This window comes from Hippopotamus amphibius, chromosome 11 (genome assembly GCF_030028045.1).
Source record: "Hippopotamus amphibius kiboko isolate mHipAmp2 chromosome 11, mHipAmp2.hap2, whole genome shotgun sequence".
NCBI lineage: Eukaryota > Metazoa > Chordata > Mammalia > Artiodactyla > Hippopotamidae > Hippopotamus > Hippopotamus amphibius.
In genome coordinates, this window is record NC_080196.1 from 31,152,271 (window position 1) to 31,174,370 (window position 22,100).

The window sequence follows — 22,100 nt, forward strand, 5'->3', positions numbered from 1 at the left end:
CCCCCACCCCCCCAATGTCAGGTTGTCAAAGGTAGCTTGTTTTGTAATGAGAACCTCAATAAATTCTTAAAACACATTAACATTTTTTTTTAAGTGTAACTTTCTTCATATTTTCCCTCTATTTAGGCTCTGGTTCGATCTATCCCTGCAGTACCCTAAGTCTAGCTTTTGGCCCTTCCTTAAGACAAATAAGCTGAGGCACAGAGGTTACATGATAGGACAGGAAAAGGGAATTCAAAAAGGTTCAGCCCAGACGAGTCATCGTGGCGGCCAAGATGGCGAGTGATGAAGGATGTGGGTCATCCTTAATCTAGCCCGGATCTGCATCTCTTACAGTTTCAGTCCTGGACATGTGATCCTCGGCTCCAAACGCACAGAGCTTATTGCACGATGCTGTCATTGCTTGTTCACTGCTTGTCTCCCTTGCTGGACAGAAAGGTCACTGAGGTCAAAGGCCCAGTAGTCTCAGGACTTAGAACTGGCCTGCACCACGGCAGCAGCTCAGTGACCCATTGGCGAGCATCTGGGGTACAAGGGAGGTATATTTACTCAAGATTTATTTCCGAACTTCCTCTACTCATCGTGAAACTTGGCTTTGGTATCATCCTTGAAACATAGAAGGCACTTGAGGTAGGGGAGGGGGAACAGGGAACCTTATATCATGTGAGAATTTCCTGCTAAGTAAGCATCGAATCCCATTTCCCTAAAGATTGATCTGTCCTGGGGACTCTGCTTACTCCTCCCAATTCCACAGGAGTCAGAGTACAAAAACAAAGACAATAAGAACCTGCTGTATAGCACAGGGAACTCTACTCAACCCTCTGTAATGGCCTATATGGGAAAAGAATCTTAAAAAAAAAAAAAGAAAGATTGGATATATGTATATGCATAACTGATTCACTTTGCTGTACACCTGAAACCAACACAACATTGTAAATCAACTGTACTCCAATAAAATTTTTTAAAATTATAAACCACCCCTCCTCTAAAAAACAAAAACAAAAACAAAACAAAAACCCAAAGACAGCCCCAGAACCTCTACATTGGATGGTTTTCTGATTTTCACATGACCTTAACTTTTCCTTGTTGTTTGGGGGATGCCAGACAAATGAGTAAAGTTTATTTTTTTAAGGGGACTGAGGTTGGGTTCAAGTAAGTGACAGAGGCTTCCATAGGAAAACTTAGGAATCACCTGTACGGTATCATTAAAGCAAAAGAAAAGGATGTGGTGAAGGAACTAATACTGACAAATCACTTATTCTGTGCCAGGCATATGATATGGCTAGCTTTTTACGTGTCTAAACGAATTTATTCCATGCTGAAATATTACAAGATGATCATTTCCATTTACAGGTAAGGCTGAGATGTCATTGCATAACTTACCCAAAGTCACACAGCTGGTGAGAGGCAGAGGTGGGATCTGAAATCGGGTCCACTAAACTCTAAAACCTCCATTCTCCCTTGCAGGCGTGTAGCCCTGAAGCATCACTGCTGCCTCCTGGTGGCCCTGAAAATCTCTGGACTGGCTCCTGGGCCACCAGGTTTCTTCCAGTTTCTGACGTTACCCAGATACTAATTGTGACCAGGATGTGTTGGATTCTTTGCAGAGAAAGCCTGCAAGATGCCTGGAGCTAGCAATGAGGAGGTGAGTGACCCTAACAGAAAAACTCAAAGAGTAGCAGAAACCATGGCTTTGGAATTTCCTTGTATTCTTTGGGGGAAGACAGCCCATTTGTAAGTGCTAATGAAATCTCTGTTTCAATTTCACCAGTATCAATTATTCACAGAGAATTAACCACTGCTGAGGATTTCCCTTCCCTGTAAGGAGAACAGCTGGCATTTTGCAGTGCCCGGTTTCCGTGTTTGGCTTTAGTCTTTTGAATATTAGTGCCCTCTGGAGGTTGAACTCAGAGAAGCAAAGGCGAGAGAGAAGGACACACAGAGCTTTCTGTCCCTGCTCCTTCTTATCTAAGTCCCTGCCCCCAAGTAAAAAGGCTGGGGGACTTTGGAGGAACATTTTTCCTAGTGTGAACCCAAGTGTGAAATATGGAACCACTGGGCTAGCGATGAGGAAATCAAGTGATTCCTCAAATCCATGTCTAAGCTTCTGGTTTGTCCCCCATGATGGATCTTCCTGTGTGTTCTATCTTGTTTACCTGCATCAAGGTAACAGGGCCCTGGCAGCATCTTTCACCGTGGGGAGGGATTCCCAGTGAGAAGGCAGTATCCCTACACACACAGTGTGTACACACAGAGGGTCACTGTCTGTGTTTTCTTTGTTAAGATACAAGAAGGCCCAGAGAGCAGATGTAGATTGACTCGATGGCTCTGTTTCTGCCTGGCAGTCCTAAGCCAGTGATGGCAGGAGCTGGGAAGAAACCGGCCTAATATTTGTTAAGCACCTACTGTGTGCTGGGTCCTACTTTAACTCGTTGATTTCCTTAAGAAGAGGAGTGCCATCTTTTGGTTCTTTCTTTCTTTTTTTTTTTTTTTAATTAATTAATTAATTTATTTTTTGGGGGTACACCAGGTTCAATCATCTGTTTTTATACACATATCCCCGTATTCCCTCCCTTCCTTGACACCCCCTCCTTGAGTCCCCCCCACCCTCCCCACCCCAGTCCTCTAAGGCATCTTTCATCCTCGAGTTGGATTCCCTTTGTTATACAATAACTTCCCACTGACTATTTTACAGTTGGTAGTATATATATGTCTGTGCTACTCTCTGCTTTGGTTCTTTCTAAGCCCTGGGTTGAGCTTATTTCTAAATGATAGACTTGTCCCTTAAATAGGATGGCCCATAGTAGGGCTGCTCAGGTGAGAGCCAGTGGTAAGGAAAGGAGGTGGTAGTACAGTCCCAACAGGGTGAACCTGGTGAATCTCATGCCCATGGTTGGGCTGAGGGGGCAGGAGAGGGATTCCCAGACTCTAAGCTTCCTCTCTCTCTCTCTTTTTTTTTTCCCCAACAAGTGTGATTTAGGAAGTTCAGGCCTAGGGGGCCTTTGCTAATAGTCTGTACCTGATTTCAATACCTGTTTGGATAGCTGGGCTTTGACTGTATTCCTAAGTGTCAGTAACATGTCATAGTAACAATTCTGGTGACTAGATCTGTGCCTTTTTGCTGTGGCTGAGGCCTTGACTTGGGAACCCACCCACATCCTGTCAGTTCATGCCATTACTGAGCTCACTGATTGAACCTGCAACCACAAGCACCTGTGTCCACTCACCTGCTGGCTTCCTCTGGAGGCAGGAACCCACTCTGGCCATGGGCAAAGCAACCCAGAGGTGCCAGGGAATTAAGGTCCACCTTACCAGTAGCCTTCAACCAATAACCATAGGAAATTCAATATATCATCTACAGAATGTAAGGACACTGTGAAACCTAGTACATCTGTAAGATCATGCTTAGAGGCAATGCTTAAAGGGCTGTTCCTTCAGCGTGCCTGCAAGTGTCTTAAAGGCAGAGATTGGGCCTTTATTAGGATTCCAAAATCCAATGCCAATTTCAATTGATAATTCTCTAAAAATCACTAGTGTGGTGCTGGGCAGGATGGTATAGCATTTATCAGAATTTAGTGCTCAGCCCAAAGAGATTCCAGCCTGGTGGGTCTAGCAAACTGTAGTCTCTTCCATTCAATCCTGGTACCTTGGAATAGGTTTTATATTAGTTATCTCTTGCTGTGTAACAGATGGACCCAAACTTAGTAGCTTAAAACAAGACTCACATATTATCTCTCATAGTTAGTGTGAGTCAAGAATTGAGGACTGACTCGAGGGATGGTGGGGGGGGGGGAGTCAAGGGAAGGAGGGAATACGGGGATATGTGTATAAAAACAGATGATTGAACCTGATGTACCCCCTCCAAAAAAATAATTAAAAAAAAAAAAAAGAAGAAGAAGAATTGAGGACTGGCTTCCCTGGGTGGTGGCCCAGGGTCTCTCTGAGCGTGGCCGGAGCTGCAGTCCTTGGGAGGCTTGACTGGGGCTGAGGATCAGCTTCCAAATGAAGTCCCTGGCTTACTTACATGCCTGGCTAAGGGTGAGATGCCCCAGCTGCTCTTGACGTGAGCCTCTCTGCAGAGCTGCTTGAGTATCCTTACAGCATGGCGGCTGACTTATGCTGGAGGGAGCGATGCAAGGTGCCAAGCTGTAATGCCTTTTCTGATCTAGCCTCTGAAATTATTTACACACTCTCAATTCTGCTTTCTTTAATTGGTCACACAAATCAGTCTTGATTCAGTGTGGAGGGGGCCACACAGGGAGTGAATAGCAGGAGGTGGTCATCTTGGAGGCTGGTTACTGTGGGTTTCTAGTGGAAAGTTCACCCCCTGTAAGGGTTTATGGGAGATGCACGTGGAAAATCAACAGATTCAAATTACATTGGGAAGTGCCTGTTGACTGCACAAGCAGAAACACTTAAAATGTTTTTCTTATTTTGTAATTTCCCATAATACTATCTATGGGTAATGGCCTGTAACCTTTTTGTCAAACATTCTACAACCCACAGTAAAGCTCTGCCCTGCTGCCGAGGTGGAAACACCTGAGAAATGTGTAAACAGAGTCACACTTGAGCACAACAGAGAATGCTTTTGATGTGGAAGAGTCAGCTCTCAGATGACTGGTTTTCTTCTGAAACCTAAAATCCACGAATTCTCAGAGATGTCAGTCAGAACCTTAATCCCCAGAGTCAGGCAGGGCCGCAGTGCGGGTATGGCTGCTTGCCAGGGTTCTCTGGGCCAGGATCAGGCTGCACAGTGGGGCCCTTTGTTGTGCTCTGGGCAGAGGGAGCCCACTGGCCCGATTGCTCCGGGCTCGCTTCCTGGATGGAAAGGTTTTACCACCTGGTGGGCAGATCTCTCCAAAACAAACAGGCCTCCCGCCTCCCAGCTTTGAGCTCTGTGCTGAGCCCTGAACTCCAGGCAGAAGAGAGGAACCATAGACTTATCATCAGTGGCAGCGCTGCAAGAAGTTTTCACGTTCACTAAGTCCCTGCTACCAGAGGTCAATTTCCCACTGCAGATATGGAAGAAAAAAAAAAAAAAAGAAAAAGAAAAACAAAACAAAAAACCCCCCAAATCTAAGGAGGCAGCTTTGAAAGAAACCAGGAAGCTGGGATGAAGTGAGCGAGTAGCATTGACATATACACGCTACCAAATGTAAAATTGATGGCTAGTGGGAAGCTACCACAGAGCACAGGGAGGTCAGCTTGATGCTTTGTGAAGACCTAAAGGGGTGGGATAGGGAGGTTGGGAGGGAGGCTCAAGAGGGAGGGGATATATGTCTACATGTGGCTCTTTCATTTTGTTGTACAGCAGAAAGTGACACAATACTGTAAAGCAATTATACTCCAATAAAGATTAAAAAAAAAAAAAAGAAACCAGGGAAAAGGAAATGGTAGAATTGACATGCTAAGCTTTATTTCTCAGCCATGGACAGAGCCTGGGAACTCCACTCTTATCTTATGGAAAGTAGTCCTTTTTGCCATTCAAAGGAAAAAAAAAGCACACAGTGCTATGATATGTTCAAAAATAACAATGCTATGGTATGTTTGCTTCATGATGTAATATGTTAAAATCCATTCTCTTTTAGCTTTCTCACAATAATGTTTTGAGGTTGGTATTATTTGCCTCTGGCCATTCTCACGAAAATGGCAAACCCTCTCTCTTTCCCTATCCTGCTTGATTTATTTATTTTTCCATAAAGCTTGTTACTGTCTGGCGTTATATCCTATGTCTTCATATTATTTCCTTTGTTATTCTCTAGTTGCCCATCTAATAGGTAAGGTCCACAAAGACCTTGGAATTGGGTCAGTTTCGCTCTTTGCCACATTCCCAGAACCTAGTTCATGCTCCATCTATAACTGCTGACAAATAACTCTTGCATTGAGTCAGCTGTGAGAGATTAAATAACTTCCTGCAGGCCCTCTGAGTCTAAATTTGATGCCCTTTCATCATGTTGTGCTGCCTCTCTGTTTCGTGTATCGAGAGCCAAAAACTCACATCCAAGGAAACTGAGGCCCAAAGCTGCAAAGCTGGAGAATGGAAGCGCTCACACCAGAACCCAGGGCTTCTGGAATTTAGTTACTCAGCCCTGTTCTCCCTGCCATGGGCAAGCTTAGGATTTTCCCCCAGTATATAGGGTTCATGCTTAAGTTTGAAACCATCCTCTTGCTTTTTCCCTTGTGGCTGATTGGCCTCCTGGTTCATGGGTCTGGAAATGCACTTTGAATGTAACTCAGCACAATTACATCCCACCCCTCTGCCCATTCCACCTGTATTATCAAAATGACCTTTGCGGAAATAGCTTGACCACAGTTACACGTGGCTGCTCAGATGTATGTACGTAAGTTTCTCCTCGGGAAGAGCTTACATCTAGGGACTTCCCTGGTGGCACAGTGGTTAAGAGTCCTCTGCCAATGTAGGAGACACAGGTTCAATCCATAGTCTGGGAAGATTCCCACAGGCTGCAGAGCAGCTAAGCCTGGGAGCCACAACTACTGAAGCCCGAGTGCCTAGAGCCCGGACTCCACAACAAGAGAAGCCACCGCAATGAGAAGCCTGTGCACCATAGCCAAGAGTAGCCCCCGCTCGCTACAACTAAAGAAAGCCCACATGTGGTAACAAAGACCCAGTGCAGCCAAAAATTAAAAAAAAAAATTAAAAAAAAAAGCTTACGTCTAAAGCTCTGAGCAAAACATCTGAATCAGTACTAGGGTGAAGCCCCATGGAAGTTCAGAAGAGATATTGTTTGTCTTGATTATGTATTTTTAGGGTCTCTGGACAATCCCTTATCCACCTTTGACTTGACCTAGGTCTTCTTCGTTGCCTACCACCCGGCTTTCTTCTTTGCTTCTCTGCCTGTGTCCCTCCCGAGAGCTGAAAGTAGCTGTCAGGATTGAACGTGCCCAGTAAACCACCCAGGAGCTTTGGTTGCCAAAGTGGGGAAGCCACAGCAACCACTCCCTTATGGCCATATGCTTGGAGAGCCAAGAACAACCAAAATACATCAGCTGGGAGTCGACCCTCGCAAGCAAACAGATTGGTCGAGCTTATACCACTGAAACAGCTTGTTGGGGAGTCTGGTTCTGCTGAGAAGAAACACATGTTTATATCCAAATGACTCAGTTCAGCATGTTCCTCCTGAAAACAGGATTGGAGCCCATGAGGCTTTAGACTTTGTTGGGTGGATTTGTTATACGGGACCCACCTTGCCCATCACTGCTGGGGTGAACAGCCTTTGCAAATCCTGCCTCGTCTTTGCATCTCAGGGGTAGACGAAAACAGCACTGCTTGATAAACTACTTGAGAACTGCAGCAGTTAGGCAGAAAAAAATTTTTTTTGGTCCCTAAATACGTTGCATCAAGTGGTCACACAGTGTAAAAATTTCCCAATAATTTGTCATATCTCCTTGTTATTTTTTTCCCTTTGTAAAGATAGCATAAAGGAAAAAGAATCAACGGAAAGACCACGGGTCTTGGGATGTGGGTTCAAATTCCAGATCTGCTATATACGGACTGTAAGCCCTTGAGTAAGTGGGCTAACTTTTCAAAATCTCCTTCCTTCGGTTTTCATCTATAAACCAGGTACAGGGTAAAGGGTTATTGTTAATGCTTGGAGAATGTGGGTATAGAAATCGTCAGTGTCCAGCAGACAGCAGGGTCTTCATGGCAGGAAATATCATGACTGTTGTTTGTTAAATATCTACTGTGTGTGTCAGGCTTAGGGCCGCCACAGTCTAACTGAGAGGCAGTGGAGAGGAAGTGGGGTGGGGGGGCATCTTTGACACTGCCAAGTTTTGTGTTCCTTGGACAAGCTAGCCTTAACTTTTACATCTTAAAAACAAGGGGAAAATGCCATTTATCCTCATTTAAAAAACCAACAAATCAGTATTTTGAAGAGCACGCTGTACACAGATACTATACTGCATTTTCCCAAAATGTACGCTCACGTTTTCACAACCCTGAATTGTTGCCCAGACTGTATACATAAGGAAGTGGAACCCCAGAGAGGTAAAGAAACTTGGCCAAAATCCTGACACTAGTGAGTGGCAGAGTTGGCATTTTGAGCCTGAATTTTTTGACATTTGTTTATGCACCATTTATAAAAGGAGACATTGTATTGAAACTTATAAGTACGAGGTTTATTATTATTATTAATTTTGTCAAGCACTGATTATGTTATAAATACAGGGCTAGATGATTTGGAAACAGAGAAAACAGTAAGAAACAAACCCTGACAGTGAGGGACTGAGACTCTCTTTGGGATCTCATGTTCTTTGGCACATAAAAATTGCCTTCCTAAAATAGAAATAATGTTCTGGTTTTTAAAAAAAGACATTAAAAATGTAATTAGTCTTTCCTTTGGAAAAGGAGAAAGGGAAATGGGAGGGGGACCGCAAAGCATTGCGCAGATCAAATGAAATAATGACTCAAAAAGAGACTTGGAAAGTCAAAGACACACTTTAGATACCAATCATCATTGTTATGTTTATTATTTGTTTGTTTGTTTGTTTGTTTGTTATTATTAGACACTACTGCTGCATCTAAGGTCCTGCAGTCCTTGCAGAGAGAAGACTGAAAGACCATGCATGCTGAGTTGGGGTAGAACAAGAGCCACAGGAGTTCCAAGGACACCACCAAGGTTTGCAGGTTACCTGGAACTCAGAGATTTCTAGATTAAAACCAAATACCCTGGAGTGATTCATGCTCACAGTATTTGAAGTGTAGACCTGAGTAATTCAAGCGTCCTTAAATCATCTAGTCGATCTTGGAAAGGCGGGGTTTGGTACCAAGAGCACATGTAAGTTTTATCTTTACAGACAAGGAAACTGAAGTCTCCTGATGTGCTCAGAGTCAGATAGAAAGGGCGAGGTAGAGACCAGATATTTCCAACTTTGGTTAAGGGAAGTGGAAAGAAACCAGAGCTTAGAGCCAATTCCTCCCTTGACTCATGATGTGACTTCAGATAAGTTACCCTGAACATTTCAGAGCCTTTTTTTTTCCCATCTGTAAGGGGAAGGCAAAGAACAAACAACAATGACATCATTGGGGTTAGTACGGGGGAAAGGTGAAAATAGCACAGGTGAGGATACACCTGGTACAGAAATGTGTTTCTCTCTACCCATCCCTGTCAGTTGTGGTAATGAACTTAACCCCTTTCTTTTCCTGGCAGAAGCCAAGAAAGAGCTCATACTTTGCGGGCCAGAAGGAAGGGAAGATTTATTTCCCTTTTAACTGGAATGAAAGTGTAAACCGCTTCAAAGGCAGGGTTAGTGGGCTTTGTTTATCTTTGTATTCTCAGGCCCTGTCACAGTGCCTAGAACCTGGAAGGCACACCAAAAATATTTATGAAGCTGAAAATATCACCAGGTTGTTAATAAAACTTCAGGTTGTCCCTCTGGGATGGGATGGGATGCCACCCCCATCACATTTTTACATGAGAAGAAATATCAAACCAACATCATGTGAGACAGTGCTGCTTCTGGTTGGGTCAAGTAGCCCCTGTTGAGCTGACCCTCATAAAAATAAAAACTATGAACTGTGGACAAAACCTACCGAAAAACCCAATTATTTGAAGGCACTAGGAAGTGAATAAAAGCATGCAGATACTGGAAGAGAGTTGATTCCTGCACAAAGTGCACTGGGTACACTTCCCTTTATTTTTTTATTTTTAATGTTTTAAAAATTTACAGCTTTCAGCCTGAGAACAAGCCCCAAACTGTGACCTGGGAAGGTGAATAAAGCCAGTGGAAAACTGTAAGCTTCTGGCTTGAAGAACCAAAAGACGGAATCCAGGGCAACCAAAGCTGCTGGAAAGTGAAGAGAAAATCCTGAAAAGGAAAGAATCAGAGAGAAAAAGCCCCAGATTCTGCCCAAATCATTAAATGATCTCTGAATCATGTGTGCACAAGAAATTGACTTTTAAAAAAATCAATACTCTTCAGTGGAACATAACAGAATCCAGAGTTTCTATAACATTTTTCATAATGTCTGAAATATTGATATAATCCAAAATTGATGGATGTATGAAGAAACAGGAAAACATCATCCATACATAACAGAAAGCAAAAATTATAACCTTGTCATATGGATTTTATAATGTATGTGGGTGTAATACATAAATGATGTGTTCTGCATTTTACATGAATTAGTGCAATATTAACTCTAGACTGGCTGTGAAAAATTTAGAATGTATATGGTAATCCCTAGAGCAAATACTAAAAATATAATGCAATAAATACAACTAGAAAGTCAATACATAAAGCAAAATTCTAAATTATTTTCATTTGATTTGTGCCTCCCAGATATGCTCCCACTGCAGAATTTCAGGCCCACCCAACAGCAGTCTCGGATTATAACTGCAGCACAAAAAGGGGCTCCCCAGGGACCTGACCCCCTCTACCCTTAATGAGAACAAGGAGGAAACAAACAGAGCTCAGAAGGGACATCCCAGATTTAGGAACACAAGCAAGACAAAGGGCATGTAGACAAAAAAGTGCAGAGTCACTGTAGAAGGATGGGAAATGTGTAAGAGGCTCAGGGCGCCTTTGTTTTGAGCCTGCTTCCTGCAGCTGGTTACCCCGGGCATGAGAGAGGGAGGTGAGTACCAGCCACAGTCAAACACAACCAGCACTTCGGATGAATTTGGGTAAACAAGTGGCTAAGTAAGTTGCTAACTATGCTTCCAAGATATTGCAGAAGGGAGGAAAAGAGCAAAACAACATGTTGTCTCTCTTCAACCTGGTGTTTTCGCACCTGTGTTGGTGTGTCACCCTGTAGCGAAAGTTGCATAACCTAGTCGCCATCCATCCCTCAGTCTAGTCCCATACCGCATACTCTCTTAGGATACAATTTTCAGGTCGGTGTTGGCTATTTCAAAATCAATAGCTGTGGGGGAAGGAAAGTATCAGAGAAGTCTGTACTAAGTCAGCCTCCCAAGTCTATATTATTTTTGTCTAAACAAGGAATTACAAAGACTGAAGAAGTCTTAGGGATACAAGTTAAATGGGAAATACCAAGCCATCTATGTACATATTCGAAATGCCTTCACACAGTTTTCTGGAATCTACATATCTGACTTAGTTCTAATGAAAACCAAGTCTTGCCCTGGTTCTGATTCAGCATCCACAGGAAAAGGAATTGGTAGGAAGACTAAGAGCAGATCACTTTCCAAATGGAATTATGATTTGAGAGAGCATTCCTTTCTTTCTTTCTTTTTTTTTTTTTTCATTGCTGTGTGCAGGTTTTCTCTAGTTTTGGCAAGAGGGGCTGCTCTTTGTTGCAGTGTGCAGGCTTCTCATTGTGATGGCTTCTCTTACTGTGAAGCAGGGGCTCTAGGCACATGGGCTCAGTAGTTGTGGCTCGAGGGCTTAGTTGCTCCGAGGCATGTGGGATCTTCCCGAACCAGGGCTCAGATCCGTGTCCCCTGCATTGGCAGGCAGATTCTTAACCACTGCACTATCAGGGAAGTCCTGAGAGCATTCTTGATGCGAAGCTGGGTGGAGGGAGAGAGCTGAGATAAATAATAAAGTAATGTGGTCTCCAGGAGTTTTGAGGGGGACACAAGAGGTGAAATACTGGCTGACTATACAGGCTATTGTATCCTTGGGTTCTATATATAAGACAGGGGTCTAGGAAGCCCTGAAGTGGAGAGGAGCTGTCAGACTGTACAAGTGAGCAGCAGCACTGGGTGTAGGGTCAGGCAAGTGAAGCACAAAAGTTAAGGGAGCTCCAAAAAAAACCATACCCGCAGTAAACAAGAATCAAGTAATAAAGAATTTTTTTTCATCAAAATAAAACATTGGGGAGGGAATATGGGGATATGTGTATAAAAACAGATGATTGAACTTGGTGTACCCCACAAAAAAAATAATAAATAAATTAAAAAAAAAAAAAAACACCAACATTGAATGCAATACTTAATAAAAATTCATGTAAAAATCCATGATAAACAAATTATCAAAATTTTACATATAAACCAGCTGTTACTATTTTTTTTTAATGACCCTGTTATACAGCCATTTCCAATCTGCCTTGGTTCCTGGTCTGCACTGCTATTGTATCCCCTTCGGTGTGTATATGAGTATATGAGGGTTGATACTAGTGAACAAACCAATTGGATATGACTGGACTTTTTTTTGTTTTTGGCTCCATCGGGTCTTTGTTACTGTATGCAGGCCTTCTCTAGCTGCAGTGATTGGTGGCTACTCTTCCTTGCAGTGCGCGGGCTTCTCATTGTGGTGGCTTATCTTGTTGCAGAGCAGGGACTCTAGGTGTGTGGGGTTTAGTAGTTGTGGCTCATGGGCTCAGTAGCTGTGGTGCATAGGCTTAGTTGCTCCGCAGCATGTGGGATCTTCCCGGACCAGGGCTCGAACCCGTGTCCCTACATTGGCAGATGGATTCTTAACTGCTGCGCCACCAGGGAAGTCCTCACTGGACTTTAAATATAGATACTTTTTTTTTTAATTGTAGAGCTTTCACTAATGTTTTCTTTTGGCTCAAAATCTGGGAGGAGATTTCAATACGTGTACATAGGTGCGCACAGTTTTCCTTTGCCTCAAGTTCCAATAGGTCTCAGACTGGTACTCAACTGAGCAAGACATGCCAAAAGCAGGACTGAGTAGGGAAAAGCCAAGAACACTTGGACTGAAAGCTTGCTTCACAGAGGGGTTTTTCAGAATTCAGGATGAGTTGATTCACAGCTGAGGTGCTGGGGAATGACTGGCTGCAAATTCATAAGAATAAGAGCCCAGAACAAAGGAGGTGGGAGGACTAGGGGTGGTGATGGAGCCCAGGTAGTGGGGAGAGCTTTGGCCCTGGAATCAGCTATTCCTCCCAGTCCTGCCTCTAATATCCCATGGTCTGCCCACAGCAAACCTTTTCGGAGCCTCAGTTTGTACACCAGTAAAATAAAGTGGTTTTCCCACTTGTTTTAGCTGGGGGCCCTTTCTTCAAATAAATTTAGTGTGACAGCCATAGTTAGAAGTGTGGCTGATTTGGTTGAACTTGGGGTGTGAAACCAAGACCCTGACCTGTTCAGCTTTTCCTGATCCCTGACAGGGGCCCCTGTGGAAACCTCCTCCACCACCTTAGGGGTCCTCAGAGCACAGTTTGAAACACTGTATTAGGGGATCAATGATGTCAACTCCAGTCTTTGTATTCTATTCAAACCCAGAAGAAAGCCCTACCTGTATTTTCATGTTGACATTTTGACAATGAAAGTTTACTCACATCAAAAAGCCAGAGGAGCCTCCAGGCTTTGGATTGCACTCCTGGGTGTGCCCTGTTCTGTTTCTGGGCTCCTCAAGCCTGCAGGGCTCATGGAATTAGCAGAAGCATAAAGAGAATTTTGTCAGCCTGGCCATGGCCACTGCAATTATACAGTGAAATGAGGCACGCTGCCAGGATTTTAACATGAAGCAGGCACCCGTGGGGAACGCTGACTAGTGACCAGGGATTGTCGACACATGGCCAGGAGCCAGTGGGAACCAGCTGGGCCTTACTTTCCGATAAACATGGAAGTTCCAGAACCGTACATGTTCCAGGACTGCAAGGGAATGAATTCTATGATATTCAAAACAACAACAAGGTCCTTGTCATCTTTATTAGCACGGTTATCCTCTTGATTACTGTGGCTGTTATTCAATTGTTATGGATCTTCAAGGACATAGCAGCCTTCTCTTAAAACACAGGTGGCAGGGAGGCAGCAGGAGCTGTAGAAAGGGAAGGAACTTCAGGGTCTGACAGATCCAAGTTGGAACTCCCCAGTTCTGCCTCTTACTAGCTGTGTGATTTGGGCCTGTTTTTTAAAACTTGTCTGAGCTTCAAGTTTCTTAGTTATATAATGGAAATAAAGTGCCGATAGAGCTGCAGTGAGCTCCATCAATTGAAAAAAACATGCACAATTTAAAAGTTTCGAGTTATGTTTTATTTGGGGATCTTACTGAGGGCTAGAGCCCAGGAGACTGTTCCGAAGAGGTAAGGGAGGAGCCACGGTATACAGGAGTTTTTGCTGAAAAACAAACAAACAAAAAACAAAAAAACAAAAAAATTAAGCTATGCAGCCATCAAAAGATTACTGCTAATCACAAAAAAGCCAGGCAATTTCTCCTCCTCCTCTTGGGACGCTCACTGTTGGAATCCAGACTGCAGAGGAAGCCCGGTAGCCTCACGGAGAAGCCATGGGTAGGTGTTCCCATCAACGGTCAGTACCAACTGCCAGTCAGGATGAGTCTTCAAATAGTCCTGAAACAGGAGGCAAGGGGGCAGGGCACAACCTTTGAAAGAATGAGATAGCCTGAGGACATGACATAAACTGATTAGAACCAAATAGGTCCATGATGGAGGACAAGTCGACTTCCAGGCACCATGACAGTTCCAAGGCTGACCATAAGGATCAACATGTGGGTGGTGGCCCAATTCCTGGAAACCCCGCCTCTTCCTGAAATAACTGGTATACCCTGCCTGCTCATTAGCCTATGAAATTACCCACCCTTACAAAACTGACAGCCCCATACCCTGGTGCCTTTCTTACCTTCTGAGATGGCCCACACTCTTTGGAGTGTTCCTCTCTAAATAAATCTTTTTTTTTTAGAGAGTAATAACCACTTTTATCTGGAGATAAAGAAGAATCACATAGACTATAGTAAACACTTCTTCCCACTATATTCATCTGGACTTTGAACTGAATAAGTATACCTTTCAGCACACATTTTAATGAGCCCATAGGGAACACACTCAAAAAATAGATCGCCAGCTTCTAAATAAACTTCTTACCTATCACTTTGTCTCTCACTGACTTTTTTCTGTGATGAGACATCAAGAACCTGAGCTTTATTAAGTCCTGAGACCAGGTGTGTGATCTCAGTTGGAAGATCTTGGATTTTGGCTGGGTTTGTGTGGGTTCAAGTTCCAATCAGGGTTTTGGCTGGGTTTGAGTCCCAGCCTGCGGGTTCAAGTCACAATCTGAGGTGCACGATTTCAGTCCTGGTCCCCAGTCAGGTCACTTCTGGTTTTCAGGCTACCCCAGCTGATACCATGTAACACAAACTGTCCCAGAGAAACCTTGCTCAGCCTGTAGATTTGTAGGGGAAATAAATGTTTTTAGCCACTACGTTTGGGGTGGTTTGTTATGTGGAGCCCGAATCCCTCTTCCCAAGCCAGTGTATCCATAGTCCAGCCACTGTGATTGTGGGATGCTAACAGCTTACCACCACTCCCTTCCACACAGAATTGCCCTGGGCTGGCTGGAGTCACAAGGGACGTTCTGTCCACCACCCCCATCCTGCATCCTGCAGCCAATGACTGGTTAAACAAAAGGTGGTCCCCTTGCCTCAGAGTAGAATTGGTTCTTATGGTACAATTCACATTCTGGTGCTCCCTGTGGGATTAGGCTAAGTCTAGATCCCCGGTGAGGCCACATCCTAGTCTAGCTCTTTCCCTGCCCCATCCCCTTCTCTCCCTCCTTTTCTCTTGAAAGCTCCCTCAATATTTCACATGTGTGAGAATCCCTGCCTCAAGATCTGCATCCAGGGACCTGACCAAGAACAGGTACTAATGGATGTTTTAAGTAGTGTAGGGAGAAACCTTTCCATGCCATCTCTTGGTGCCTCCAGAGCCCAGAGATGTTAAAATTTTGGTGTACATGAAATTATCTAATCCTAATTAAAGGGCATTTAGTACATTCCCTGGCAGATAGTAAGCCCTCAATAAACACTAGCCATTATCATATCCCCCAGTGCTTTTTTCTATATTTAATAATCATGTTTTCATTGCACACATATTTTGTCTCAGGCATTGTTCTAACATATTTCATGTATAATTCACTTAGTAACACAGCAATCCTAACTAGTGGGCACTACCAGAAAAAACAAGGCAACAAAGGCTCAGAGAAGTTTAATAACTGATTCAAAGATACAGAGCAAAGAAGCAACAGAGTTGGATGAGTTGTATATGTCTACATCATCATTTCAATGATTGCTTCTTTGTGGTGGATTCTTTAGCATGAGGCTGGATACTTTGCTGCATTTTAAAGGACTCAAGTATACATAGTAATTCACTCCAGCTGTGACTTCTCCTCCATGTCCTGGGAAATACTCTGCTCCGTAATCTCAGAATGGTCTTTCTTCTTGGAATGGCCTCACTTCTAATTATCCAGGTACTAACCATCCTTTAAGGGTCACATCAAATCTTATCTCCAGGTAGTTTTTCCTGCTCTCTTGCTGTCCTTCAACTCTTCAGTAACAAACTCCTACAGCTTTTATTATATGTCCAAGTCATTTCTGCCCCTAACAATTTCCTGCCACCCCAGCCCTGACACATTTCCTTTCAGTAGAGGTTATGCTTACAGATGGGTCTATTTCCATCAGCTAGACTGCAAGCCTTTTAAGGAAAGAATCAAGACGTACTTGCTGTTTCTCCAGCACCTCCTGTAGTACTTGGCACAAAGGAGATTCTTCACAAAAATTTGTTGATTGGATGAATGAATCAACAAACTATTTCAAGTGTGTGTGTGTTTCCTGTCTTTTTGTCTGGATTGTAAGGTCCTTAAGACCCAGACCTGGTTTTCTTTCTTTTTTTAAAAAATTAATTAATTTATTTATTATTTATTTATTTATTAGTATTATTTTTGGCTGCATTTGGTCTTTGTTGCTGTGCACAGGCTTTCTCTAGTTGTGGTGAGCAGGGGCTACTCTTCATTGTGGTGCGTGGGCTCCTCATTGTAGTGGCTTCACCTGTTGCAGAGCACAGGGTCTAGGTGCTCAGGTTTCAGTAGTTATGGCATGAGGGCTTGGTAGTGGTGATACAAGCTTAGTTGCTCTGCGACATGTGGGATCTTCCTGGACCAGGGGTCAAATCTGTGTCCCCTGCATTGTCAGGTGGATTCTTAACCACTGAACCACCAGGGAAGTGTCCTAGACCTGGTCTTCAATTTCTTTTAACACCCTCATGTTTAGCAAAAGGTAGGACCAGGGCATAAATATTCATGGGAGTGAACCAGGATAATCTGTTGTAAAGATGGGTCACACTGTGGTCTTGCTCGGGGAAAAGGACAGCTCTCTGTCAAAAGGAAGCAGTCCCATGTGAAATCTTACATGGAAATTAGAGAAATTTTTAATCTCTGAGTTTGTCAGCCCTCTGTGTGCTGTTTTCATAACTTTTTATGTGACCGAATGTCCTTGACTTGACCTTGTGGGAATATGTAAACTGTGAGATTCAAGGGGGGATGTTTGTGGGAGGAGGGGACAATGTGATGGGGAGCAAACTTTATTTGTAATTCCCTGACTCAGGAGTGACTTCTGGGAAGTAGCAAGAGGTGACTCCGCAAAGAGCCTTGTTAGCCTCTTCAAAGACAAGACTTTCCATGAGGGTGGCACCCTGCCAGTCTGACCGGAAGTAGAGAACAAAGGGGCAGCTGACTCCAGGTCCCATCCTGGCCAGCACCAGCTTTTTTCAGCCTAGTTTTTAACATGAAGTTTCTCTTTTGGGAGTGGAAACCTGAGCTCAAGGAATATACTGGTGTGTCTCTTTGTCCTGCAAGACCAAATTCACTTATTTCTATAAATAAAAACTAATTTTTAAAATGCATCTGAGAGCTGGCAATTCAAAGTACCCCAATGCACACTTTTCCAACATGAACCATCTGACCCTCCCCACTTTCCACGTTTATTTTGCAAGCCTACGTAATCAATATTGGGGCTTTTTCGAAGACATAGAAATATATCTTTAAAGAACAGAGAAAATGCAGTGAAGTAAAGGGCGTTAGGAAAGTTCATTTTGCTTCGGAGAATGTTTCAAGCTTGATCTCAAAGCAGTACCCGGAAAACTTCACATTCACCCCCAGGATCACTCTGTGTACCACGCTGCTTTAAGTCAGAAAAGATGAGGACTCCTTGGGTTGGGGTCAGGGTTGGGATAGGGTAGAGAGAAATTCTGGGCATTCGCAGTTGTAGGAAGTGCTTGTTCTCTCTTAATTTTGTTTGCTTAAGAAGAGAAAAGAAGTCCACACGTCTTTTTGAAGCCCTTTGGGGCTGTTTTCACTGTGAATGCGCAGAGAAAGCCCATGATGGTTCCTGGAATACTGGGCTCACCATTTATTGTCCTTGGATTTAATGCCTGCTTTGCATTTGGAATAAAGATTCATTCATTCCTGTGCCAAGAAATAAAGAATTCTATTGTTTCCCTGCCCAAATTGTTCCAAGACCATCTTTTTTTTTTTTTCCCTCTGAGGCTGACAAGGCCAGATAGCATCTTGCTTGGTCCCATGATCTGGTCTCCAAAGGAGATGTTGTGCCCTTTCCGGTCTGAGCTTTTCTGCCACACTAATGTTACACAGAGCAGATCTGTCCCCTCGGTACCAGGAAACTCACCCCTTTCACAAGGATCCTTAACAACCTCTGCGGATTGTCAAACCAGACTTACTCTAATTCCCCACCATAAGGACAGTTGTGTCACTTGAATTAGCAAAGTGATGACGAGCCTTGGGTGGCCGCTAATTTGATCCGTGGGGAGAAATGAGTGTAGCTGATTTGCATGCTATCACATGCTCCATCCCAGAATATTCCTTGATGACTCATCAGAATGAAGGCCGATGTAACTAAAACGAACACAGAAGTGTGAAAAAATAAAGGGCAAAAGAAGTTCCAAGGAAGTCGGTTATCTCTTCAGAGGAAAACTACCGCCAGCGGCCGTGGCCTAAACAGTTTCTAACAGGATGTTCTTATTCATGTAGGAGGTTTAATTCCAAGCATCAAGACAACGGTCATGTTCTCTCTTCCACGTTGGCCCTCCTGAGCCTTCCTCTCTCACCCCAAGCCTCCTCGGCCCGCAGACCTCCTGGCCTCCAGCCTGGGGGAGAAAAGGAAGCCACTCACCACCCTACACTTCGCTCTTTTCCTCCAGTTTCAGACAAAGGCAGCCTTTCTCCAATTTACTGCTGGTCCCTCCTGTTGTGTTCTTCAAATGTCTCCTCCAGGAGCTGGTTCCAAGTTATGTCTGCCCTGCATTGTAATGTCCTTTTTCTTAGTCAACTGGCTCCATTTCTATACCCTGTAAAGATGCTCAAGTCTCTCTGATCTTTTAAAAACAGCCCCCCTTAACCTGTGTCTTTCTTCCCATCTCCCCAGATAACTTCCCTTTCTCTTCTCTTCCCAGATAAGATCCTTCAAAGGATACTTTATATTTTACATCTCCACTGCTAGCCAAACTGCCTGCTTCACTTTTCATGACTATGGTTTCCTCTTTAAACCCTCAACCTCCCCGATAACAACTTTCCCATTCCCAGCCCCCGAGGCCAAGAAAATGATTGGAATAGGACACTAGGGACCTAATTGTCAGAGGTAAAGGACTTGTTTTATCCTCAGCTTGTTTGGCTTTTATGTAGCACTTGTCTCCATGGTCACTCCTTTCTTCTTCTTTTTCTTTTTAAAAATTTTTTTAAGATTTATTTATTTGTTTATTTTTGGCTGCATTGGATCTTTGTTGCTGCGTACAGGCTTTCTCTAGCTGTGGCAAGCAGGAGCTACTCTTCGTTGCAGTGCGCTGGCTTCTCAGTGCAATGGCTTCTCTTGTTGTGGAGCACGGGCTCTAGGTATCGAGCTTCAGTAGTTGTGGCACACGGGCTCAGTAGTTGTGGCTTGCGGGCTCTACAGCTGAGTCTCAGTAGTTGTGGTGCTTAGTTCCTCTGCAGCATGTGGGATCTTCCCGGACCAGGGCTCGAACCCATGTCCCCTGCATTGGCAGGCAGATTCTTAACCACTGCTCCACCAGGGAAGTCCCTTTCCTTCTTGAAAGTCTACTGTTGATCTCTAAGGCACCACCACCTCCTAATTCTCCTTCTCCCCCTCTGGTGATTCCTTTCCACACCAAACCTCAAATGTCGAAGTTCCTCGGGCTCCTTGGATATGGTCCCTTCTTAGTCTGTCCTGGTAATTTCTCCCATGTCCGTGGGTCCATCTCCTACCTGGGTACTGATGGTCCCTATATTCATATCTCTGTCCCATGTTTTCCCCTAAGTCCCAACTGCTTCCTTCAAGAGCTCTTCTCCTGGATACCACATAGGTAGCTCAAACTCAACATACTCAAAATTGCACTTACCTTTCCTGTAAAACCTGTTCTTCCTCCTGCACACCATCCAGGAAACAACACCACCAGAAACCTGGGTGGTCATCCTAGCTTTCTCTCTTTCCTTCACCTCCTATGACCCATCAGTTACCAAGTCTTGTTGACTCGATCTCCATAGCACCTCTGATATGTATCTGCTGCCCTCCTTTCCCCATCCCTGACTTTTCCCTGGATTATTAAAATGCTCTTCTTACCTCCAGTTTTTTTCATCTGCAATCTATCTCCCACAAAGCATCTGGAGTGAACTTCCTTCAATGGCTCCCTGTTGCTTTTAAGATGAGACCTGTACTCTTTAGTGGGACCAGTAAATCATGTAGCCTGAGCCTACCCCTCAGTTCTCCAGTTCTCCTCTCTCCTAAACCTCTTCTACTCTACTCCCCATAGAGATGCATGCTAAACATACACTCTCTTTTCACCTTGCCCAGGATAATGTTCTTCCTTTTCCAACTTTCTTTACTTGCTATTGGTCCATTTCCCTCCACCTTAAACTCACTGCAGTACCACATTATCTATATGTATTTTTTTGTTGCTGTTTTCTGGGTTTTTGTTTTTTTGGCTGTGCTGGGTCTTTGTTGCTGCATGCAGGCTTTCTCTAGTTGTGGCGAGCAAGGGCCACTCTTCATTGCAGTGTGAGGGCATCCCCTTGCGGTGGCTTCTCTTGTTGTGCAGCATGGGCTCTAGGGGTGTGGGCTTTAGTAATTGTAGAATGCGGGTTCAGTAGTTGTGGCACACAGGCCCTAGAGCACTTGGGCTTAAGTAGTTGTGGCACACAGTTTCAGTAGTCATGGCACATGGGCTCTAGAGCACAGGCTCAGTAGTTGTGGTGAACAGGGTTAGTTGCTCAGTAGCATGTGGGATCTTCCCAGACCAGGGATCAAAGCTGTGTCCCCTGCATTGGCAGGTGGATTCTTAACCACTGTGCAACCAGGGAAGTCCTTTATATCTGTTTTAAGACCCAATTCTAGACTTATTTCACCTCTAATCACTGGGAGATTTTTCCTGGATAGTAACCCATCCCCTACCTCCAGGTACAGCCAAGGGTACCTTCCTCTGAGTCTCATGGCACTCTGTACTCTCTTTAACATGGACCCAATAGCTCTTTATTACTAATATTATTCATTTTTGTTTCAGCACTGATCACAGTGTCAAAACTGAATAAATGTTTCTCTGAGTGAATGAATAGACTCTCAACCATTTCCAGTTGGACAAGTGTAAACTTAAGTCTCAAGTATTAAGCACTGAAGAGTTTTGCCCGAGAGGATATATGTTACGAAAAAGTAGATAAAGCCATTTGGCTTACCCAGTATTTTTAATAATCAAGAGTATGAATTTTCTCCTACTTAGCATTTGTAGAGTGTTTATTGAGTGTTAGGTAGCACAAAACATTCCCTGCTGTTAGTCACATATTAAAATGTCTCCATCAGACTATGCGCTTTTAATACTCTTTAGTATTTTGCAGACAAAATTACAGCTTTTGCTTAGGGAACACTTCGGCAATTTGGATTTATGAGTTTTGCAAATGGATTTATATTTGACTGTCATGTACTAGTAACACAACTAATTTGATTGCGTTCTGCTATTTTATTTTTTTTAAGCACAGTATCACTACTTGGTAGCTGTGAGGAACACATCTTCAGGTTCATCTATGAGAAATATTTGCCTAAAGATGGCAGCTGAAAGACACATACCTGCGACTACTTACTGAGCATATATACTCCACAGCAGGTGCTTTCATTCAATCATTTCAATAGCCTCAAGATGCAGGGCTTCATTCATGAAAGAAGCTTTACACATGCCATTCAGTAGAAGGATTCCTGTTTAGCAGTAGGTTTTTAATCAAGAGCCTTCTTTTCTTTTGATGATGTCTTCAGACAGAGTGTGGTAAGGGGGCAAAGGTGTTTGTCTGTGAATCCTTGCCAATCAATGGCCTCTGGTACCTGCCAATCACCTTGAGTTTTGCTCTGCCCTGAGACCTCTATCC

At 43.8% G+C, this 22,100-nt stretch overlaps 1 long non-coding RNA gene across 1 annotated transcript; it reads left to right on the plus strand.

Moving 5' to 3' along the window:
- The first annotated feature begins 1,583 nt into the window (after window positions 1-1,583).
- On the plus strand, window positions 1,584-9,994 carry LOC130831028 (uncharacterized). Its single transcript, XR_009047938.1, has 3 exons — window positions 1,584-1,645; window positions 8,527-8,639; window positions 9,691-9,994. It is a non-coding gene; the product is annotated as an uncharacterized LOC130831028 (long non-coding RNA).
- Window positions 9,995-22,100: the final 12,106 nt, after the last annotated feature.